This window comes from Callithrix jacchus, chromosome 15 (genome assembly GCF_049354715.1).
Source record: "Callithrix jacchus isolate 240 chromosome 15, calJac240_pri, whole genome shotgun sequence".
Classification (NCBI taxonomy): Eukaryota; Metazoa; Chordata; class Mammalia; order Primates; family Cebidae; genus Callithrix; species Callithrix jacchus.
The window spans coordinates 34559187-34583773 of NC_133516.1; the positions used below are offsets into that span (position 1 = coordinate 34559187).

A 24587-nucleotide genomic window follows, 5' to 3' on the forward strand; every position below is an offset into this window, starting at 1 on the left:
TCTAGAAAGAAAGCAAAGGGCTGGGACCGAAGCTTGTTCCCGAAGGCCTCCAGCCCTGGCTGCCCTGCTCTCAGGGCATGCTTCCCCTGAAACCTCGGCTGCTCATCTCTGAATGATAATCACTGGACCCACCTTCATATCGATGGTTCTCCCTCCAAGTTGCCGATTTCTATCCTCGAGGCTGTCAGCTCCAGGGACCAGGGGCTGGCTGAGCTAATGAGTATGGATGAGTGTTTGGGGTGGGTCTGTGAGGCACCTGGCGTGGGTTCATGCCGCTTCCCTACCTCCTTGGCATGTGGGCCTCAGCGGGGGGGCTGATCCAAGGCTCTAAATCCCCAGCACAGCCCAGGGCCCCATCACTTCCCAGGCTACCTCCGACAGGTAGCCCTGCAGCCCGTTCAGGCCTCAGCTGTCCCACCTGAGCAGGGGGCAGGCAGTACTGTCCAGGGAAACTTTTCCAGACCTCCATTCTGCCAGCTGGGTTTTCCCGCCTCTTCTCCATTCTGGGCCCATTGTGGACAGACATCTGGGGTCCAGCCCACACGACAGCCAGTGGAGGAGCCAGGGTGGGGTGGGCAAGCAGGAATGAGAGGCCAGCGGGCAGCGGAGAAGTGTGCGAGGGGGAAGCCTCATCACAGGCTTCTCTGTTCTTACCTCCCACGGGGCCTGGTCACAGACCAGCCTCAGGCACCAACCCACAGCTGGGGCAAGAGGTCTCCCGTCCCCAGGGGACCACGGGAAGACTCAGCCAAGGGAGAAAGCAATCTTGTGTGAGGAGCAGAGAGCTGGGAGCTGGAGAAGGAGAGCAGCCTGGGGTGCAGCAGTGGTGGACTCAGAGCCAGCAAGGGAGGCGTGGACGACAGGGGCATTGCTCTGCTGCCCAGGACGGGAGGCCTCCAGGGTTTGGCTGTCAAAGTCCCGGTCACCTCCTCTAGCTAAGCTATTAATACCCGGCTATGACCCACGCACCCTTGCTGGGAGGACGCCGAGTTCCTCAGGGGGCTAAAAATGGTCTCCCACGGGGGCAGGCAAGCCCTCCTCCCTCTCTTCTTGTCAGAGGAGCTGAGGCCAAAGGCCAGGCTGGCTTGGAAGAGGACGGGGGCCACAGTGGAGGTGCAGAGAGAAGAGGGTGGCTGAGGATTCCAGTTGGGAGGAGGGAGGCGCTCGGGCAGCCCAATCCCCATAGCTTAGAGCCCCAAGAGGGAGGGTTTTGCCAGTGGCTCCTTCCAGGAAAGGACCACACCAAGGTCTCCTTGCTCCCATCCAGACTTTCTCCTCTCCCTCAGGTCTTCGTTTGGTCCTCCCAGGGCTGCAGTGGGGCTGGAGGCTGAGGACTGCCTGTCACCTCCTGCCAGGAGGGGCCTAGAGGGAGAAAGGGGGCTCTAGGGGGAGGTTTGGAGCCTCTGGCAGGAGCTGGGCTACCTAGAGCATAGCCACTCAGGTTTCAGTTTCATGTCCAAAATCTTGTTTATCCACAGCATTGTATGAGGAAGGAATTACTGGCAGCACCATTTCACAGAGGACAAAACTGAGGCTCAGTCATCTCTCCAGAGCTCAAGAGAGAAGGACCCAGGCCCCTGACTCAGAGCCTATCCTATGTTGCCTCCTGTTATGAGTCATTGCAAAAGGAGGTTTCCTGGTTTGTTTGGGGGACCCATGGAAGAGGCGTTTCCATCCCAATGTCCTGGTCATCACAGTGTCGATGGAGGGGCATGGGCCAAGAATGAGGAGGCTGCAGGGTGCCCTCTTCTCTGGCGTTGACCAAGCCTCCTGCCTGGACTCATCAGCCACTTTCCCCATTCCTGGGGCTCAACGCCACATCCTCAAGGCCTGAGCTGGTCTTCTGGACTCAAGGCCACCCAAGGCCACCTGTTCCCTGCTATGTCCTCTTTTCTCATGGCAGATGCTCTAGGGTCCAGACATAGACCCCAGAAGAGTGCAGACTTGGCCAGCAGATTCCAGATGAGAGAGTGGCTGAGAGAGGTGTCAGCCTGGAGGCCCCCCATGCCGGAAATCCTGACAGCTGCCTGGTTAATAGATCCTGGGCACTGAGCCCTGACCCCGGACAGGCAGCGGCCGTGTCAGGTGTCCTGAGAAGTTGGGGGAGGTGATGGCTGGAGCCAGGGCAGTCTGCCTGCACTTAGCAAGGCTGTCAACACCTTCTGGGCTGCCAAGGCAGAGTGAGCTGGGGGTCTGGGAAAGGGTCCTGCCTTGGCTTAGAGAGAGACAGTCTCTGGCCTAGCCATGAAGTAAAGGGAGAGGTAGACCCTGCCCCAAGGGCTCTGCGGAAGGCAAAAGGAAGTAGGCTGAAGGCCTGGCTCTGCTTAAGGAATCTAAGGAGGGAGACAGGCCCCAGTCTTTGGAGCTGGTAGAGGGGGTTTATTTCCTAAAGGCTGGTGGGGACTGGGGTATTGAGGGGTTGTCACAGGCTGACTTCACTTCCCCATCCAGAGAATGAGGTGGCCTAACTCTGCCTGGATTTTCCTCAGCCCCTGGGGAGGGTCCTTGCCTCTGAGCTGGGGGTAGGGAGAGACTGGACACCCTCAGAGACCAGGTTCCAGGGGAGCCTCTCCCAGGATTGGCCCAGGGTGGCTGCCGCCTCCTATCTGCTCCCCTGCCCCACGCACCCTCAGTTCTCCTAATGTCCTAACATCTACATGCTCTCCTGCTCTGGGGTCACTCTCCAGACAGTCTTCCTAGATTGATATAGGCTGGGAGAAACCATGTTCCCAACACCCAAACCAGGCCTGGAGCGCCCCTGCCTGTCCCAGCTCTTAGGAACTCTCCCCAGCAGGGCCTGGCCTGAAGGCCCTGGGCCCCCAGCTCCCTTCTCCCCTTCTCTTCTTGGCTCAGCCTCTCTCCAGGCTCTCCTAGATGCCAACCCTCTGTTTCTCCCTCATGACTTGTTCCCTGGGTTTTATCATCTTTGTCCCTTGGTCTCAGACTCAGCCTGCCTGTCCCTCTGGTTTGGTCTCCATCTCTCCTGCTCTCTGCCCCTGCAGTGGAACTGGTGACTTCTGTCCCCTCTCTAGCTCTGCCTGGCTCTCTTTTGTCCAGTCTCTGATTATCTCCGCCTCTCTGTCATTGCAACCCTGGAACCCTCTCTGCTGGGCCAGGATGCCTGCTCCAACACCTACTCCCACTACCACGTGCTGGGCCCTGTGAAGAGCTTAGGGGACACTGTGGTCTCAGCTCTGGCCCAGTGCCAGGGGGGCTGCTGTGATTCCCAGAAGGCAGGTGAGGGAGAGACGAAACAGAGGGCCACATGCCTGCTTGTCCCTTGAGCCTCATGACAGTGAGCCTCCCCCTGCTCAGGCCACTGGCCATGCCCCCCACCCTGGCTCCCAAGTCCCAGCACCACATGGCTCACCTTCAACCCCCACTATGACTGTGTGACCCTGGATGAGTTTCTGAGCCTCAGTTTTCTCTTCTACAGAGTGGAACCAATTCTTAGGCCAGCTTCAGCAGGCATCAGAGGGTTAAATGTCAATGCACGTGGCAGGCATCTGGCACTGTGCCCAGCATGCTCTCTGCTCTCCGGTAGAGTCCTCATTACCATCACTGTGGCGGCTATTCCTCAGGATCCCCAGAGCCAAGGCGAGTTGGATGGGGGCTGGGTGGAGCCTCTGCTGCTTGTCCCCATGTGCACCCCGAGTCCCACGCCCATCCTTCCTCTGCTGGGCAGTAGACGCCCCCACACCTGGGACCTGCCTGTCTTTGGAGTCAGTCTGAATTGTACAGTGATGCTCACCCAATTAATTTTCACTGGCTTAGGGATATATTTTTTTAAAGAAGACATTTTTTCCAGGGGGAAAAACACGCAGGAGCTATAATTAGTTGGGAGGAGGAAAGAAGAGCAGAGTGTGTGAATCACCAGCCCCAGTGACAGACTGTTGGAGCTGAGCAGAAGTTTCAAGAGAAGCCACTGGGGTGTGGGTGCGTTGGGGTGGTGTGTCGTGGGGATGGTGGTGTGTTGTTCACTGCCCCAGGCAGGTGGGGGTCCTCGAACATGGGGCCCAGGGATAGGCACCTTCACCCCTCACCCTGAAGAGTCTTTCTGCCCCGCCTCTCCCCAGACTCTGCCACCCGACACCCAATCCCAGCTTTCTGCTTCCTGCAGCTCTTGTCTGTCCTGACTGACCCAGGGCCTCTCCCCTCCCCAGTGTTTGGTGACACAAGCCTAGGCAGAGAGACTAGCAACTCGAATGAGGAGGGAGAAACTGTAGCAGATTTGAGCTCCAGGGTTTGGAGTCTGTCTAGTCCAACTCCTTATTCATTCATTCATTCATTTGTTCATTCATTCATTCACTTATTCATCCAATATTGAACTACTGCTGTGTGCCTAGCCCATAGACAAGCAAACCAAGGCCCAGGGAAGTGCCAGGCCTTGCCCAAGGCCATATGTCTGTGAGTGGAGCAGCCTCTCTGCCTGTCCCTGCCTGTCCATCATCACTAATTCTGCTGAGCCAGACGTTGGCCAGGGCTCTGGCTACCACGGTGACCACAACTGGGACCCACTCTCACAGATCCGCTAGTTCAATGGGAAGGCAACCAGGTACCTGTCAAGGAGCCTGGAGGTGGTTCCTGACCAGTCTGGTGGACATGGAGGACTTCCCAGGGGAGGAGGAAAAGCAGCGTGACAGCAGCCATCATGCTGGGAAGGACATTAAGTGACTCAGTGTGCCTGAGCTTAGGGAGTGGCAGGAGTTGGGGTCAGGGTTGCTGGAGGGAGACTTCTTGGACCAGGTCATTACAATTCCCATTTCACCTGCATCTCTCCTGAGCTCCTGCCTGAATGGGCATGACCTACTGGCCGGGGGCACCCTTGGGCAATGCTCATAGGTGGCCTTGGTCCTTGGAGACCCTCCACTGGTTCTTCCTGATGGCGGGAGCACCAGTCAGTCAGTGGAGCAGAGAGTCAATGACCAGGGAGTCTGGCCCTGGGTTTCTCCCTCCTCCCTCTCCCCTGGCTGAGGACTGACTGCCTGACTCTCCAGGGCACTCAGGAGGAGCACACTGGAGCATGTGGCCTCAAAGTGAGAGCAGAGGCCCTGGGTTCCCAGGGAGGGGATACTTCCTCCCCTGGGAGAGCATGGCATCATTTGGCACACAGAGAGCTCCCTTCTAACCCCAGACCAAATTAGCCTTCCAAATTATAGGCTGCGTTTCCTCCAAATTGGAGCCTGGGTGGGAGAACAGAGGCCAGGCTCTCCTTCCTGCTTCCTGCTCAGAGAGGGCCCTCAGTTGATCTATTCCCAGATCACAGGACCACATTCAGAAAGAATTCAGGACACACACACCCTCCCACCCCTTAGTGCAGGGATCCCCTGGGCCCAGACCAGCATCCAGGGCTCAGGGGAAGCCTGTATCCTTCTGGAGTTTGACAATGAGCTTAGAGCCAGCATGGTTCGGTCAAGGCCAGCCCAAAGTTCTGAGGTCATTTTGGGGGGCGGGGAAGTCATTCATTCAGAAAACACTTTCTGGGTACATTCTCTGTGCCAGGTACAGGACAGAATGAGAAGGTGTACAAGTGGCCATGGGAATGCCTGGTGAGGTTAGGGAGGGCTTCCTGGAGGAAAAGGCATATAAACTGAGACCCCAAAAATGAACATGCCCTTTGTGAGGGGAAGAAGGGGAAGGCAATTATAGGAGGAAGGAGCATTGAATGAAAATCCCAGGAGCAGAGGGTGAGGGAGTGGTTATTAAGAAGTGGGTGGAAACATTGGTTTGTCCAGATTGGGGAGTGGGGAGGAGTGTCAGTCAGCCACATTGGGAGGATTGCATTTCATCAGGGAGGAGGCCTGTGAGCAGGGGTGAGGGGTTGGGGGTGCAGTTCGGAAGCAGGCTGGACCCGGTGCACAACCCAACCAGAGGGCTCCCTGGGATCTCTCACACTGGCCTCCCTGAGGCCCCTTCCCTTCCACACAGCCTCAGGCCTTTGGAGAAATCATTAAATTTACTTCCAGGAAAACACGGGACACTGATTCTACTTTGTGTGACCTGAACTGAAGGTGGCTCCCTCAGGTTTTGCTAATTGGCTTGGGACTTTTTTATGGTTTTGTCTTAGAAGAAAATTATTCAAGATGTTGAGAATAAATGCAATTAGTGTTTGGTGATAAATGCAGAGAATAAAAGGAAAACACCTCCCTGAGCTCGCCCACTCCCGTGTTAGAAGAGACAAGTGAGGTGGGGAGGGGAGGGACCTGCACCATGAGGCCCCACAGCCATGGCAGCCACAGTGATTGCTCCAAGGGCAGGAGAGGGATGACTTTCGGGTGGCAAACGGGGCAGAGGTTGCTTGGTGTGGAAGATCCCCAGCGGGGTAGAAAAGAGGAACTGGGAGATCCTCCAGCTTCTGATCTCACTTGCATACCTCCCCAGACAGAGAGCTCACTGCTTACCAACTGCCTGGTACATTTACCCAGCGGCAGCTGTCGGACAGCCCTTCTTGAGTGAGGTGCTCCTCCCCTCAAGCTCCCAGCCTAGGTTTTCTGCATCCTAACCTCTACCCACCCTCTGCCCCCAATTTCTTGTCTTTATTCCCTCAGCCCAAATGGAGTCTGGGGCCAGGAGGGACTGCATGGCCAGGATCCTGGGCTTCTGCGGGCTGTATGACACTGGCGGCCTGTGTCCTGGGAATAAAGTCCCAAATGGCCAAGGCGGGTTCCAGGCTAGAGCCTCCCCAGCTGGCAGCCAGCGTGTGTGCGTGAGGAGAGGCACACAGTCTGTTTCCTGGACTCCCAGCCTGTCATCCTGCACTTCCTGCCTGGACTGGCCAGGTTGAGGACACAAGCCAGTGGATAGAGAGGCAGGGCCAGACAATTTCATGGGCATTGACAGACAAGTGGGGCATCCCATCAGGGACCTTTCTCATTCAGCACACATCTGTTTGTCCCCTGCCATGTGTCTGGCCCTGTGACGGACATGGGGCCCTCAGAAATGAATTAGACACAAACCCACACCCTGCCCTCCATGACAGGACCAGGAGCTCTAGGTCTAGACAGGTACGGGGGAGCCCACAGGGAACAGTAAAAAACCTGCATCCCCAGCCATACCAGCAAAATCAACTCCAGACTTTTGGGAGTAAAACCCTACAGAAGCCACTTTCCACCCAGCAGCCAGGGAGGGACCTCTCAAAACCACCCCTGACCCCCTGCTCCTTCCGCATGGCCTGCCATGGTGCTTCAGTGCTGGACCTATGAGGCCCTGTGTGCCCCTAATCCCACCCAACCTCCAGCCTCCTCCCTGGAACTCGACTCCCTCCTGCCACTCCAGCTGCCCTGAATGCTCCCGGGTTTTCATGGTCTCTCTGGCCATCTGGCCCTTGCCCAGGTTTTTCTCTCTGCTTGGAATATGTTCTCTGTCCTTTTCACCCGGTAACTCCTACTTACTCTTCAGATCCTAGCCCTCTCCCATGGCCACTTGCTCAGCCCCCAGACTATGACAGGTCTCGTGGCACCTGCTCCTGTAGCTCCTTGCTCTGCTCCTCATGGAACCTGCAATGAGATCCTTCACTGTGTGCTTATTCAATTGGTGTCTTCCCCCACTACAGAAAGCAGGCTGTGTTCTCTTGGTCACTGCTGTATCCCATCACCTCACCCCACTGGATGAGCCCTGGAGCACATGCTTAATTAATATATGTTCAAGCAAGGTGCAGTGGCTCACACCTGTAATCCCAGTACTTTGGGAGAATGACTTGAAGCCAGGAGTTTGAGACTAGCCTGGCCAGCATGATGAAACCTTGTCTCTACCAAACAAACAAAAATTAGTCAGGCATGGTGGTGCACACCTGTAATCCCAGCTTCTTGGGAGAATGAGGTGAGAGAATCACTTGAACTCCAGAGACGGAGGTTGCAGTGAGTCGAGATTGAACCACCGCACTCCAGCCTGGGTGATAGAGTAAGGCTCCACCTCAAAATATAAAAATATGTGTGAGTGTGTGTGTGTGTGTGAAGTATGGAGTAAATAAATATAAAAACCTGTGTTTTCACTAGTAGAAATTTAAGAGCAGGATATCAGGTCAATAGCATTGAAAATGCCCATCCACACCCCCATGCTGAGGATGTCGCAAAGATGGTTACACTCACTCATAAAACGTAACCATCCCTGTGCCAGCCCCAGTGTCACTGGCGGTGGCTGGTTCCAAGGTGGCCAGGAAGCTACTGCAGCAGTGACACTGGCCATGTGTTGGGAGTCACCTGGGCACAAAATGAGTGAGGAATTTTTTTCAATGAAACATTCGAATGTAAGAACTGGGTATCAAAGCAGGTGTAGCCAAGGTTCACTCATCAACAGCCAGTTCTTCAGTGCCAACTCTGTACCAGGTGTTGCTGGGGCACTGAGACTGTGGACAGACAGACCCTGCCTTTGCCCATCAGGCTGAAGCCAAGAGGCTCAATGGACCTGACCAAAGGGAAGGGAAGACATTTCCTCCTGTGGGAGATGAGGTCTCTGGGCACGGCTGCCGTCCACAGCACAGCACAGACTGATCCTGTCCTGCAGAGTCCTCAGAGGCTTGGGCCAGCCTGGGGCCCTGGAACCTCCTGTCCCTCTGCTGGGGGCCTGGGCTGTCACCCACGCCCTCTGTGACCGGCATTTAAGCAGCTGTGATACCACTATCAGAACAGAAGGACCCATGGAGACAGGCTGGCAGCCTGCCCTGCTCATGCCTTCCCCTTTGGCAGGGCACCCCTCCACTGATAGCCCATGGGAATCAGCCTCCAACCAGCTCCTGCTAAGGTTGTGCACAAGTCACAGCTCAGAGCAGCCCCTCCCTGCTGCCAGGGCACAGCTCAGTGTGCCTTTCTGACCCAGGCTGCGTGGTATGCTGGGTGAGGGTGTGCAGGGGATGGGGATGCTCTGTGAGGAACAAGGCCTCCCCTTCCCCTCAAACTCCCCAAGCCAGGACCGAGTCTCCCCATCAAACCAAAGTATCCAAGGGCCCTAAGCAGGAAAAAGACTGGCAGCCAGCCAGCTTCCCTGGGGCCAGAGCCCCCATTCCTACCTGGTAAGACCCTTGGGTCAGTGGCCCAGGATCTCAGGGGCCGTGCTGACGTACCTCAGCCTTAAGGCTGAACCCAGCTGTGCCCAGTGCAGACAGGCAGGGCTCTGAAGGACACAGACAGCTCTTCCTCTATGGGACAGTGGGACCATCTATCAGGGAGATAAGCGGTAGCCAGAGGACAGAGCTGGCAGAAGGAGCTGTCTGGAGAAGATAACCTGGGATCATTCAAAGGGCAGCTCATGGCCCCACCCTCAAGCCACCTAGACCAGCGCAGCCGGGGCCCTGACACCCTGCCCTCATGCCTGCTGGCCACAGTCCTCGGGTGGCCATACCTCGGAGTAAACCCTAAAGCCCTCTGTGCACAGCTTACTCGGACCTGCAGCCGGCATGCAGTGTAGGTCCTCTTTGTATTCAGTGTCATGCCAGGTCCCCTATTAAGGCTCTGTCTCGCCCATTCACACACTTTACAGATGGGGAAACTGAGTCCTGGAAGTGGCTTTGGTCTGCTCTGGTCCAAAAGAGCAGGCACAGACTCCTGACCCCGCCCTCAGCCTCTGAGCATTGGACGGGGAAGAAGCCACATGGCACTGCATTACGGGGCATTTATTGTGTGTGTCCCAATGTGCCTGTGGGGCATGGCCCCTGTCCTGCTCCCATTGCCCTATGAACCAGGTCCTCCTTTTCTAGATGGACACAAGACCCAGAGAGGTGAGGTCACCAGCCGAAGGTCACACCACAAGGAAGTGAGGTTTGAACACAGGCCTCTCAGAGCTGCATGCGGAGCCTCAGCTGACCTGTGAACAGCACTGTCTGCCCAGAGGGGCCTCTGGGGTCTCTCAGGTGCCCATAGAGACCAGAACAAATCTACAGGGTGGAAAACAGCTCAAAGCTGTCACCCCCAAACTGTCAGAAGACCCTGGGCTGCTCTGGCCACCCCACCTCTTATTTATTAAGTAGGACTCAATAAATCTTTCTGAACAGATTAATAACTCAATATTAAGCAAACACATGGGAATAAGTAATACAACCTTTCCCCTTTCTGAGCCCCTAGAGTTTGTCCGGCCCATCTCTGGGGCCTCACACACTGGTCCTGACAGCTCCCTGGAACACATCTGTCCACCATCTATTGGACTCTCAGGAAGGACCATCAATAATGACAGCGTCACCCAGGAGCTCCCAGGCCTTGAATCACAGAGACAAGGAGGAGGGTGAGGGAGTGAGGAGCCCCTCGGTCTGAGCCGGGACCAGACTCTTCAGCGCCCTGTGGTGGAGACGTCTGCGGCCCTCACCATCTGGGTCTCTAAGGCTGGCGTGTTCAGATATTGCAGGAGGCCGGGGCCAGTCTTGGGGACGAACCCTGGCTTTCTTCTCTGCCCCAATGTCCAGGGCAGTGGACTTAACCCAGAAGCAGTTGGGAGCTTTCCCAGAAAGTATTTTCCAGATGAATGGTGGGAGGGGGCACCTTGGGGAGACTTGGAATTCATCTGGCAGGCGGTGGGGGGATGGGGGCCTTTAAGGGGCCTGGGACCTTTCTGGCCATGATCAGCTCTGGGGGGCTTCTGGGTCCTCTTTAGCCTGGGCCATGCTGGGAAGGGACAGGTGTTTGTAAAGGGAAGAGTCCCTGGGCCCTGGGGAGAGAGCCAGGGAACATGATGGTCACTCAGAAAGGAGCCCACAGGCCATCAAATGGGTGCCAGCCCCACCAGCCCAGCCCCTGGGAGGCTGCCACACTGAAGCGGGACCTTCTTTGAATCTGGCTGACGGCCTCCACCTCCACCCAAGGCTTGATTCATGAGAACCTGAGGGTGTGGAAGGGTTTTTTTGCCACATGACATGGGTTGAGTCACCTCATGCTAACCCAGAGGGGAGACCCAAGCCTTCAGTCATCCTGAATCAGAGACCAGGCCCTGGTACACTTCTCAGCAAAGCTCCCACCCTTGGGACCCGGGTGGTTGCTGCCTGCAGGATCCCAGCCAGACCAGGCAGATGATACTACTGACAATAACAGAAACCTAGGGAACAGCACCCACTGCTCTTGCTCTGCTGCAGACACTGGCTGAGCTCAGCTTCCCAGCACTCCCTCATTTAACTTCATTCTCATGATCCTGGGAGATTTGCCCAATTATTTACCACTGTTTTACAGATGAGGAGCTGAGGCCCAGGGGAGTTGAAATTCCTGCCCACAGTCACAGAGCACCCATAACCCCAATACACAGATGCACACTCAGAGGGACCGAGACACGTCACTCGGCTGTCTCACTGCTCACCAGCACGCTCCTTGAAAGGAGGTCTGTGACAGCAGAATCCTTCATGGCAAATTTCGGGAAATTGGAGATGTTCATGGCAGGTCTTTGCACAGAACCCCAGTGAGGCAGACAGGGAAGCTGGCACAGAAGGTGACGCAAGCTGGTTGTTGGGGGAAAGGCAGCTGCAGCTGGCATCAATTAATCCCACTTATGCAACACAAGTGTCAGAGATAAAAACCAGGGGCGGGCACAGGGGCTCACACCTCTAATCCCCGCACTCTGGGAGACCAAGGCAGGAGGATAACCTGAGTCAGAAGTTCGAGACCAGCCTGGGCAACATAGTGAGAACTCATCTCTACAAAAAATGCAACAACAAAAAATTAGCTGGGCATGGGGCACTCACCTGCAGACCCAGCTACTCTGGAAGCTGAGGTAGAAGGATTGCTTGAGTCCCGGGCTGCAGTGAGCCATGATCACACCACTGCACTCCAGCTTGGGTGACAGAGTAAGACCCTGCCTCAAAAAAACAAAAACAAAGCTAGGTAGCTTGGGGAGCAGTTGGGACACCCTGCTACATGCTCACTGGTGGTTACCCACAGCCAGGTCCTGCCTTGGCCTCCCAGAGTGCAGGAATTACAGGTGTGAGCCACTGTGCCCACCCCCGGTTTTTATCTCTGACACTTGTGTTGCATAAGTGGGATTAATTGATGCCAGCTGCAGCTGCCTTTCCCCCAACAATCAGCTTGCATCGCCTTCTGTGCCAGCTTCCCTGTCTGCCTCACTGGGGTCCTGTGCAAAGACCCACCATGAACATCTCCAGTTTCCCAGGATTTGCCATGAAGGATTCTGCTGTCACAGACCTCCTTTCAAGGAGCGTGCTGGTGAGCAGTGAGACAGGCAAGTGGTGTGTCTCGGTCCCTCTGAGTGTGCATCTGTGTATTGGGGTTATGGGTGCTCTGTGACTGTGGGCAGGAATTTCAACTCCCCTGGGCCTCAGCTCCTCATCTGTAAAACAGTGGTAAATAATTGGGCAAATCTCCCAGGATCATGAGAATGAAGTTAAATGAGGGAGTGCTGGGAAGCTGAGCTCAGCCAGTGTCTGTAGCAGAGCAAGAGCAGTGGGTGTTGTTCCCCAGGACCACACTGCCACATGTCTGCATGCCTGCACATACACAGAGCTCCCCCACCCCCTCACAGGGACCCTCCAAGCCTCTCTCTCTGCCTGGGCCTCACTGCCTACCTGGCTGTGATGAAGGGGCTGGTGGGCTGGGCCCAGGTCTAGGGCATGGTGTCCTGGCAGGTCCATGGCAGTCCTGGGGCCTTGGCTCCGCCCTCTCCAGCAGCTCCCTCCTCCTCCCTTCCTCTCTTCTTTTATCCTGCTTGCTCCCACCTCTCTGTCGGAGGTCCCAGAGGAGGAGTCCTCAGTGGCACCAGCCGCATAATATGACACATCACGCTGTTCAGTCACACACCACATTCCTGCCCTCAGCCCATAGCTGCAACAGGCTGCCGTGTAAAGAGCTTCCCTAACTCCATTCCTCCTTCCCGATCACAGGGGTGCCTTAGCCTTGCAGAGCCTCAGTTTCTTCATCTGTAAGAGGCAGAGTGCCACACACATCTGGAGAACAGGTATAGCTCGTGGGCTATTTGTGAAGATGCATTGTACACCCCGGTTTCACTGCCTGAAAGATGGGGAGAAGAATTTCTTTCCATGAGGATGAAAGCATACAAAAGGCTTCATGCAGAGCTTGCACAGAGCAAGGCCTCACCAAACAGACTGTGCTCTCATGATCACGCCAGGCCCCACACTGCCCCACCTAAACCTCAGGGGTTCTGGTCTCACACTCCCCATTTTCCTAATGAGGAGTCTGGAGCTTAGCAGGGTAGTGCCCAAGGTTACACAACTGTAAGTGGCAGAGCTGGGGCTCCAACCCAGGCTTGTCCTAAACCTACAGGCTCAACTCCACTGCGATGGCCTGCTCAGCCCATGCAGAGGGCATCTGTGGCCCTCAGTGGAGGGCAGCCACTTTTGCACAGGGTTCTTTGTCTGAGCCCACAGAACACCAGGTGAGAAGGCTCAGGCACACCTGCCTGGCTCTGCATTCAGCCCTCTGGACAGAGCTCTGAGCCCTAGTGGGTGGCTGGACAGCTGCCAGCTTGCAGAGAGGGGCTGAGGGCTCTGCAGGAGCTTCTGCTGCCCCCAGCACCATTCTCCCAGGTCCTGGGGTGGGGTGTGGTGGGGGCAGGAGCAGGTGGCCTTAGGTTATTCACTCTCCTTTTCTTGTGCGGGGACCCCTGAGGCCACAGCACCTCATGCAGTGTGAAGAGACCAACACGGCCTTGCCTGGAGCCAGCTAGGCTCCGGGCAGATGGTCTCTGCGGCTCAGCTTTGGAATTCCAGGCACATCCTGAGGCTGCAGCAGAGGCTGTGGGGGATAAGCCAGGGCCTGGGCCTGTGTGGCTGGGAAAGGCCAGAGCAGACACCGCTAGCACCTGCTGTGGCAGCATGAGTAACCCTGCAAGGTCTCAGGAGGGCAGGCGCTGAGTCCCTCAGGGGCCTCCACCTGGCCTATGCCCCCTCCCTGTTCTCATGCCTTCAAGGGCTTCCCCGCCCATCACTGTTTGTGGATTATAGCTGAGTTCCTTGGCTGCGTGCCTGAAACTCCCGGTACATCCCAGTTTCATTGCCTGAAAGATGGGGAGAATAATTCCTTCCCATGAGGATGAAATAAAGTGGTGTGTGCTAGAACAGAGCCTGGTACACAGGAGGGGCTAAACCGTGGGCTCCTCCCCCTTGAGTCAGTTGGCCTGCGACTGCTGAGAATCAGGTGTCACAACTTAAGCTGTCCAGGGTGGCAAATGGTGCTCAACGAGTAACTACTACCTTCTCACTGGGCTGTGCTCCTTGCCCAGCAGCCTATGTCTCTGTTTCTCACTCACTCTCTTTTCCTTTTCTTTTCTTTCTATTTTTTTTTAGACCGGGTTTCACTCTGTCTTCCAAGCTGGAGTGCAGTGGTAGGATCACAGCTCACAGCAGACTCAAACTCCTGGGCTCAAATGATCCTCCCACCTCAGCCTTCTGAGCAGGTGCATGCCACCATGCCTGGCTATTTTATTCATTTATTTATTTTTGGCCAAAGTCTTGCTCTGTAACCAGGCTGGAGTGCAGTGGGGCGATCTCGGTTCACTACAACCTCTTCCTCCCAGGTTCAAGTGATTCTCATGCCTCAGCCTCTGGAGTAGCTGGGATTACAGTCATACGCCGCCACAACCAGCTAATTTTTGTATTTTTAGTAGAGATAGGGTTTTCCCATGTTGGCCAGGATGGTCTTGAAATCCTGACCTCATGATCCACCCACCTCAGCCTCCTAAACTGCTGGGATTACAGGCGTGAACCACTGCACCCAGCCAATGCCTGGCTAATTTTTTAATTTTCTGTAGAGATGGGGTCTCACCATATTGCCCAGGCTGGTCTCAAGCTCCTGGTTTCAAGCAGTCCTTCTCCTTGGCCTCTTAAAATGCTGGGATTATAAGCATGAGCCACTGCAGCCAGCCACCTCTGTCTCTTGAACTTACAGGGAACACAGGGCAGAGGTTCCACTCACTTCCTGTGGAAAGAATAGACTTTGTAGGCAGCAGAGGCTGGAGGCAGGGTGAGGAACCCCCTGAGGGCCCGTCCAGCCCTCCAACTTCCCAGGGCCTCGAGAGGGAGGGGAAGAGGGAGGCCTAGCCTGTGTCAAGGCATCCATCCCAGGCTATGCTATGTTGAGGCTGGGAACAGTGAAAGAGGGGGAGCATGAGGCTGACACGTCAGGAGTGCTGTCATGGTGCCCACCCCGTCCCTGTCCCCCTAGGGAAGGACAGCAGCCCAGTCTCACACCCTCCAGAGACTCTTGGAATTCAGCAGGAAGTGGTAAAACAGCACTATGGAGAGTGGAGCCCCATCATACCCACAGGGAGGAAAGAGACCTCCAAAGACATACACCTGGGGTGGAACACAGGGTGCAAAATGCCCATGGATGAAATCTGAACAGACTCCCTGGAGGAGGGGGCCTCTAGGATGCCCATGTTTGGGCAGAGAGAAGCCTCAGTTTCAGAAAGGTGGAGGATGGACAGGGAAGGCCCATGGATATGTGACACAGGCCTGGGCACAGTGGGCCGCATTCTTTGGGGAGGATGATGGACATGATCCAATGGGACGGAACAACCTCACTGCGGGAGGCTAGACAACAGCTGCCGGATCCAGTGTGAACCTGGGATCACAGAACAAGTTAGAGGCTCACCATGCCACTTCTCCCTTCCTTCAAGCTGTGATTTTCTTAGGGCAGATTCCCAGGAATGGGATTCCTGGGTTAAAGGTTGTGCATATTTTTAGGTCTTTTGATTCAAGTTTCCAAATGGCCTGCAGAAAGCATCTCCAGATCCCCACCCTTGGGTTACCAGGCAACCAGGGAGAGTTGAGACGCCATCCCACCCCCATTCCAGAAGATCAGTCATACCTGTGGCCTGGGACGAGGCCACCTGAGCTCCCCTAGGATAAAAAGACCTGCTGTGACATCACAGCCCACGCCACTGCCTCATGGCCCCTTCTCCAGGCTTCCCTTGCTCCCTCCGTGGGAACACAGGAGTGGGTGAGCCCGCCCTGTCCTCGAGGGGTCTCATGGGTGTTCCCATAGACAAACAAGCCCCACAGTACCAGGACAGGGTGGTGGGCACAGCGAAGGCATTTAACTCAGCCTGGGGCTGGGCAGCTTACTGGAAGAGACGATGCCAGCCATGCAGGAGGCAGCCAGCTGGGGACAGGAGGGAGTCAGGAAAGATGGGTCTCAGGATGACCTTGTCTCTATGGCTCTCTAGGGCTGGGCCTGACCCCAGGATGGTCCATCCTCATGGACCCCTGGGGCTTTGGGGTCCCCTCCCTCACATTCTAAGTCACTGAATTTCTTTGTGCTTCCGTCTCCACACTCAGAGTCTGGTAGGAACCTGGTGGATGAGTTAGAAGCACTTCTTCGAAGTCTTCGGCTTGAGGCGGTGGTTACTGCTGGCCCAGGTGCTTGGGAGGGAGAGTTCTTCTGGGAGGGGAAGCATGACTGAACCCACTGGGCACTGGCTGGAGTCCCAGGACACCGCCAGCCCAGGGTCAGACTCAGACTGCAGAGTTCACAGAGCCCTGCTGCCAGAGGAAAAATGCCTGAGGCCAACTTCCTTCTGGGCCTGACCCCTGCGTCTCTCTCTGCCCTCTATTCCCTGCAACCTAGTGCCAGGGCAGAGTGGCCCAGCATCCTGCTCCTCCCAGCCACCTGCAGGGGCACCAGACGATGTCCCCCATCTGCAAGGCAGCATTTCTATAACCCCATCCTCTAGCCGGGGCTTGCTCCACCATGGTTGCTTAGACAGCCCCTGAAGGTTCATCCCCAGGGATCTTCTCCCAGCAGCGTGAGGCACTGAACCCACCCCCAGCCCACAGGCCTCGGGGCACTGAGAGCTGCCTGGGCTCTACTGCTCCCATCCCCCAGCAGGCACAGCCCAATACCAGCTGCTTTCATCCCCCAGGGCCTGGTGGTTCAGACAAGTTTCCCCACACCTGATGAGACACGTCCCTTTATGCTCCCTATTTAAATGAGGCTCAGAGAAGGGAAGTGCCCTGCCCAAGGGCACAGAGCTGAGACCTTCCGAGGGTGAGACTGGAAAGCAGTCTGACTCAAAGCCAGACTCTCAGCTGTGCAGAGCTCACCCCACTGGAATACTGCCATATACGATGCCCACCACCTGGCTTGACTGTGTCCAGGGCTTTTTTTTTTTTTGAGATGGAGTCTCACTCTATCGCCTAGGCTGGAATGCAGTGGGGCAAACTCGGCTCACTGCAGCCTCCACCTCCTGGGTTCAAGCGATCCTCCCCCCTCAGCCACCCTAGTAGCTGGGATTACAGGCACCCACCACCACACCTGGCTACGTTTTTGTATTTTTTTTATAGAGACAGGGTTTCACCGTGTTGGCCAAGCTGGTCTCAAACTCCTGACCTCAGGTGATCCACCTGCCTTGGCCTCCCAAAATGCTGGGATTACAGGCATGAACCACCGTGCCTGGCCATATTTTTTTTCTTTTAGGCAAGATTTTGCTCTGTTGGTTGCCCAGGCTGGAGTAGTGGTGCAATCACAGATCTGTGGCCTCCACCTCCCAGGTTCAAAGGATTCTCCCACCTCAGCCTCTAGAGTAGCTGGGCTACTTTAGAGGTGCCATCACACCTGGCTAATTTTTTATTTTTTGTTTTTGTAGAGATGAAGTCTCACTATGATGCCCAGGCCAGCCTCGAACCCCTTGGTGATCTTTCCACTTCAGCCTTCCAAAGCGCTGAGATTACGGGCAGTTTTCAGAGCTTCTGTTCATTGGAGGTCTCTGATCCTCACCACAGCCCTTGAGCGGGAGGTGCCCTTACTGCAGAAAGGTGGCAGCTGAGGCCCAGAGACGGGAGGGCTGGATCACGCACCGACCACTCGCCAACCCCAGGTGCCAGTGGAGCGACACCTGTACAGACAGAGGTGCTCAGGAGGTTCAGGGGTAGAGGCTGCTGGGCTGGGGGAAGGTGGGAGGAGGGGCTGGGCTGCAATGGACTTTCTGCCTATCCCAGGCCCACCAATGCCCTTTCAGCACCCCCAGTATTATATTGTCTGAGTGGCAAAAATGTTTTCAGCATAGAGTGCCATGTAAGTGTGGAATAAGGTCTACTAGGCTGGCCTTTTGAGGCCAGGTCTCCCCACCTCTTCGAGGACCCTATCACCTGCTCCCGATACAGCCCGGCTAGGCTTGCCATCAGAACATCATTGTACCTTTGTCAGAGTGCCTCTTCACGGGAGGACAGGATCTGAGGACAGAGCAGGATCCCCTCCCAGAAACCCTCAGGACAGGCAGGGTGAGTGTTGGGGGCCTACTGGTGTGTTCTGTCTAGCAGGTAAGATACAAGAACTTGGAGTGTCTAGACTGCGAGTAGCCTCTATAGGAGTCCAGCCAGTGTGCAGATGGGGGACTGAGGCCCAGAAAGGCCAGGGACCTGGCTGCGGGCTCACAGTCCTTCTGGAGGAGAGCTGGAGTCAGAATTCAGAGCCTCAGCCTCCTGGCCCCGCCGGCTGAGCAACACTCAGGCCAACTGTGCTTCACCCTCAGGCCCCGGCAGCCTCCTCTGCCTAGCACAGCCCAGCTCAGCCAGGTGCTGGCCACCGCAGGGCCTGAACCTAGAGCAGAGGCTGGAGCTGGCTATGTTGGAGCTGTGGCCCCACCTTGGATCCAAAAGTTGCCTGAAACCCATCCCTTCTCCTACCCCTCCGTGATGGCAGCTGCCACAGATCATCCAGGGATCCCAGAGGAGGCAACCCCCAGTGTCATGAGGCCAGGCTCCCACTTCTCTCCCAGACTTCTTGGGGTAGCCTTGACCTCTCATTTCCTTGGATGGACACAGTTCAGGGGCTACCTTGGAACTGAAGGAGGTTGAAAATGAGCTCAGAGCCCAGGCCTTCCCCTTCTGCTGGGGGCTCAGCGCCTGACCCCCTCCCTGGTCTTGGGCTTGACGACACTCGAGGAGGCTTTAGGCCCCAAGGACTTTAGGCTAAGGTGGCAGCAAGACTGGCAGCTGGGACAGAGGGGCCCTTGGCCAGGTCTGGGCAAGAGAGCACCCACTTCCACCCCTGACTGCCTGATGTTGGTCCAGACTGAGCCCAGCACCCTCAAACCAGGGTAGCAGCCCCACCTCCACCACGTGCCAGGTGCTCCTGGCAGCCTCTGCCAAGGAACCCAGAGAGGGTGCCAGGGCAGGCAGGCTCTAGGGAGCCTGGGCTGGGCATTTCCTGCCAACAAGTGCCAGGCCTCAAGTCCCTGAAGGGGTGAGTCTTTAGCCTTAGTCAGAGGAAGTGAGGCAGGGCAAATGGGCAATGTGTGTGTAGTGCTGCTGACCTGGCAGTGACCATGGCTGCGGGGATGGGCAGCTGGAGGGACTGCAGAGCAGGCCTGGGTGGGCCAGTCTCCCGCATCCATGCAGCCATGTCTGCCCTTACTGGCCATGTACTGCCCAGTGCCCAGGGGTGTCACCCTGAGACCACACCCCTGTGGTGACCAGCCTGACCCCAGCTTCATCCTGACCCAGTTGCTGAGTCTTTGTTCTGCCCCCACCTGCCGTGTGGTTTTGATGTCACTGGACCTCTCTGAGCCTTGGGATTCTCATCTGGAAAGTGGGAAAGACTTTGGAACACAGCTGCCCCTGGCGTCCTCCTCCCCAACATCAAGAGTCCACTCCTGAGTTAGAAAGAGCCCACCAGGGTTGAGTCTGCTTGGTTGAGCAGCAGGGGCAATCCAGGCCCGGGCAGCAGAGCCTTCTCAAGACAGGATGCCTGGATGGCTTGTGCTTCACAGATGGCCCAGGGTGAGCCCCAGACCCATCAGCCTTGACAGAATCATCTGCATCCCACGGGGCTCTGCAAATCGAGCTTCCCTGCCCACCCCTGGGTGATGATTATCAGCACTATTGCCGTCTGCAGGCCAAGGCTGTGAACACCCTCCACGAGGCCACCAGCCTGTCCCACAGCTCCTGTTTCTGAGGATGTGGCTTGTGTCCCTGATGGCTGGATTCTCAGCCATTTTTCCTGACCTAGCTCTGACCATGTCGGGTGAGAGGTACAGTTTCTGTCTTGGTCCCAAGTTGGGATCTCTTCATCAAGAGCAAGACAAGGCCTCCCACTCCTCTCTCCATTAGGAAGCCCCCAGCAAACCCAGGCCACATGGAGAAGGGAGGAAGCGTGGAGCTCAGGTCCCAAACCCCTAGTCCCTAATGAAGGCAGGAGGCAGGGCTGGGAATGGGGGAGAGTCTACCCTGGCTAGAGCCCTGTCCCCCTGGGCCTCTGTACAGACTAGTATCCATGGAGGGCTCAGGCTAGCCCAAAAGTGAGCAAAAATGGCCTTAGGCTAGCTCACATCATGGAAAGTCACTGGCAACAAAAGGCTGGGCATGGGCCTGGCAAGGACTCAGACCACAAGGCCCCTTCTATTTCCTGTTCCCTATGGGCCAGGGACCCCTCCACAAGGAGGCATTGCCTCATCCCACTTCAATGCTCCCTCTTGGGGATGAGGGCTGGCTGGGGGCAGAGAGTACAAGTAGAAAGGCCTACACCTGAGAGTCACAGACTTGATTGGAGCCTGGGGGCCCATCTCTCCCAGCCCCCTTTCCACAGATGGGGAGGCCAAGGCTCGGGGAGGGGAAAGAGCAGAGCAGAGCCAGGTGTCTTCACAGAAGGCCAGCAGTGAGCCCAAAAGGCAAAGGTGAGGGAAGTGAGGAGGATCCTGGGATGGGTGTGGCTGGGCCAGATAGAAGATGGTCCCAGGCTCTGGCCAGGCTGGGCAGTCAGCCTCCCTTCCCGGGCCCGGCTGGGTGGGGGCAGCAGGGCTCAGGCAGGCGGGCTGTTGATCCAGCCCGACAATGATGAAATGGCCCCTTTGTCCTGCGGCGCCAAAGTTGCTGTGACTGGAGGAGGTGTGACGTGAAAGGGTCATTGTTCCCACTTGGGCAACCACTCAGGGAGCTGGAGGACCGGCCCAGAGCAGGCTTCATGCCAGCACAGCAGCCCTGCCTGCTGCCTGTGGCTGGTCGGGGTGTCCTAGGTTCCCTGCTCCTACCCATGGCCAGTTCCTCCCAGGGCCAGGGCCAGGGCCAGGGCCAGCTTGGGCACAGGTATCCCTCCCCCGCCACAGTGTCCCCCTCCCTTCCCTTCCTTTCTCCTTTCTGGAATACATCACAAATGGGGTACACTACATACATGTGAACCCTGCTAGGTCGGACACCTGCCAGTACCAAGGACAGCTGGGGGTTGGGGGATAAAGAGGGTGCTTTATCCCGGGACAAGGAAACATGCCAGTGACCTTCACATCCTGAGGCTGTGGCTTCAGGAACATCTCCTCACTCCCCAACCCTGGCACCTTGTAGATGGCGGGAGACAGGGCCAGAGAAGGGAATTGGGCGGCCCCAGGCCATTCAGCACAAGCTAGTGGGCTGATGCCCAGACTAGACCTCGCTCCCCACCAGCCCCAGACATGACGGACCTCCATTCTCTCTGGAAACCTGAGGCCGCTTCTCCAAGCCCCCATTCCTCCCTCCCCTTTAATCCATTCTCCCTGAGCAGCTGTCCCCCGTGAGACTTTTCTGAAACCAAAACTGAATTGGATCCCACCCTAGCTTCAAACCTGCCATGCCACGTCCAGAGAAATTCCAAGCTCTCGTGTGTCATTCAAGGCCTTCCCTGCGCTGCAGCAGCCGGGGTGGTGGCTCGTCTGGATCCTCTTTCGGCCTCTGTGCAGGAACACAGATCACAGTCAAGACCTCCCCAGATCCAGCCTCCACCCTTTTGCCCCCTTGAGCACACATTTTCCCTCCTCCGGGTCCCACTGCCTCTGGCCTCAGGGCAGGGATGGTCAGGAGTGGCTGGTCTGGGCTGAAGTGTCTCCTTCTCCCCGCCCTAGGTGGCCCACTGGCTTCAGTGTCCAGAACTACTCTCCTCTTGGGCTCTCCACTGCCCCCAGCAGCTGGCATCAGGCTCAGCCTGACCCAAGCTAATTAGACCCTCCCCCAGCCCAGAGGAGGCTCTGGCTCCAGCTCTAGACTTTTTTCCCTGGAGGGACAGAGCTAATTAACCGAAAGGGTTTAATTAATCAATTAGTGTGGCCTCCAGACCCCTCCACTTAGCTGTGGCAGTGGCAGATATTTATAAACAGGAGCTGCCAGACCCTTCTCTGGCTGGAACCTGACAGAGGGGAGGGCAGGCGGTCATGGTGGGCACAGGAGCAGTGAACACGGCTGCAGAGGAGGAGGCCTGGTCAGAGGTGCAGAGGCACCAGCCCCAGCTCCTGAGCACCACCAAAGGCCTGGGCAGATGCAGTCAGTCACAATGGGACATGTGAGGGACGCAGTGAGGCAGATACTCCAGGACAACACCTCTTTGTGCACAGGTCACGCAGGTCTGACACCCAGAGCTAGGTAAGTTCCCAGAGGTGCCCCCGACATATGGCCAGATGATGTCCAGCTGGACACAGCGCCCTGGCCACCAAGACCTCCAGGGATGGGCCTGCACGGAGGGCATGGGAGCCGGAGGAGGCACCAGAACCACAGCTGGGGGACAAGGTGAGGGAAGGCTTCCTGGAGGAGGAGATGTGAGCTAAACTCAGGCAAAGAGCAGACAGGCTGGGCACAGTGGTTCACACCTGTAATCCTAGCACTTTGGGAGGCCCAGGCAGGTGGATCTCTTGAGGTCAGGAGTTCAAGACCAACTTGGCCAACTCGGTGAAACCCCATCTATACAAAAAATAGAAAAATGGGCGTGGTGGCTCACGCCTGTAATCCCAGCTACTCAGGAGGCTGAGGCAGGAGAATCTCTTGAATGAACCTGGGAGGCGGAGGTTGCAGTGAACCGAGATCATGCCACAGCACTCCAGCCTGGGTGACAAGAGTGAGACTGTCAGAAAAGAAAAGAAAGAAAGAAGACAGAGAGAGAGAAGGGAGGGAAGGAAAGAGGAAGGGAGGAGAGGGAGTCTGTGCCCAGAACCCGGTGGGGCTCCTTCCTGACACATGGCTTTATGGCTCTCTGTCTTGGCTTCCTCATCTGTCCATGAGGGATAATCCAGCACCTCCCTCCGAGGGCTGCTGGGGAGATAAAGTGAGTTCATCATGTAAAGCTTGCAGGACACCTGGCCCAGAGTAGGGGCCATGGCTGTGTTTTTATTATTATAGTTCTCACTGCAATTTGAACTTCCAGGCAACCGACTACATCGGAATGGCTCCCAGGCAGGGCCAGGCATGAGGGGCAGCCATAGCAGGAGCTCACGTCGAGGAATGATTCAGCCCCCGGTGCCTTCCTGGGCCCCTGCCGTGTGCCTGGCACTGCCAACACATGGCTTCTCTAAATCAGCAACAGTAACAGCTGAACGTAAAAAACAAACAACTCTGCTTTCCTTTCAGAAGCCAGTCTGAAGAAATGCAGAACAGGTGTTCGTCCCAGAAATGCCACTTCTGGGCATGAGGCCCAAGGAAAGAATCTGAGATGTGGAAGAACCACACCCACACTCCCTGCCCAGAGGTGCTGGTGAGACCACCTGAGTCCCAGCAACCAGGGAGGGAGGGACAGTGGTGTCCAGCCTGCCTCTTTCTCAGCAGCCAGGGAATAGGGCTGCAGGGGCCTGGCACCAGGGGCCTGGGGAAAAGTGTGAGCTGGGCCTTTGCCCCTGTAGTTCCTCCACAGAACCATGCCAGGTTCTGTGGGGAGAGGAGTGAACTAGGTTCCGGGCACGTGAACTGGGGGACCAGAGATGGGCTTAAAGGAGTGCAGTGCTGAATTTGAGGGCCAGGTCCCTCGGGGTCATTATTCTGTCTCTCGTCAGTGGAATCAGGGTATTTGAGGACTGAATGGTGGAGGATGCTTGTCTGAGATCACACCAAAAATTTCAAATTAGCAATGGCTAGGCTGGGAGGCACCCATCTGCAGGGGTGGGTGAGGAGGCCACAGCTGAATGAACTCACCTGGGCTCCTGTTCCCGAGGTCTAGCTGAGCAACAGACCCTTCATCCTGCTGTCTCCTCTTGAGTCAGCAATTCTTGTCCCCACTGTACAGATGAGGAGACCGAGGCTCTGAGACCAGCCATCAGAGCTGTGCTGTCCTGGGGGAGTTTCCAGAATGCATGAGGATCTTGGGGCCCCCTGGCCCTCCCTGGGCCCTCGGCATGTGGTTGCACAGTGAGGGTGGGGCAAACTCCCCTAAGGGGAGGTGAGTGGGGCTCAGGGTCCCGTGGGCCCATGCATGCCCCAGCTAAACTGCATCCTTCTGTGTGGCACAGCGGCTGGCTTTCGGGCTGTGGATGTGGCTTCAGACAAGCTGGGACCCTCTGCTCACACCAGCGGTCTTGATTCCCATGGGGCCCAAGTCCTGCTGGTCTGCAGCTGCATCCTTCTCGCACCCTCTCCAGACCTCCTGACCCAACCTGAATGACTGCCCCAGCCTCCTCCGTCTCCTGGCCTGTGCACTTGCCCTTCAGGCTGCTCTCCACACAGCAACTAGACCTTCCTTGTGACAGCCTGACCCCGATGGCCCTGTGCCTGAAGCCCTCTAGGGGCTCCCCTGCCCCATAAAGAGGCTTCTCCCTGGCCCACCATGTCCTGCGGAAGGGTACTGCAGCTTCTCCTCTGCCTGCAGCCTTGAAGCCAGAGGAAGAGATGAGGGCTCGGAGAGAGGGAAGTGTGTGGGGACCCCACACATGCCCAGAAGGTACACAGCAGACAGTGGCCCTTGGATGTGTGCTCTCGGATAGCCCTG

At 56.6% G+C, this 24587-nt stretch overlaps 1 long non-coding RNA gene across 1 annotated transcript; it reads right to left on the minus strand.

Moving 5' to 3' along the window:
* Nucleotides 1-12400: 12400 nt before the first annotated feature.
* LOC128929730 (uncharacterized) lies at nt 12401-21761 on the minus strand. The gene is made up of 4 exons (XR_013527346.1): nt 21651-21761; nt 21472-21577; nt 14706-14858; nt 12401-12932 (listed from the first exon to the last, which is right to left on the minus strand). It is a non-coding gene; the product is annotated as an uncharacterized LOC128929730 (long non-coding RNA).
* Nucleotides 21762-24587: the final 2826 nt, after the last annotated feature.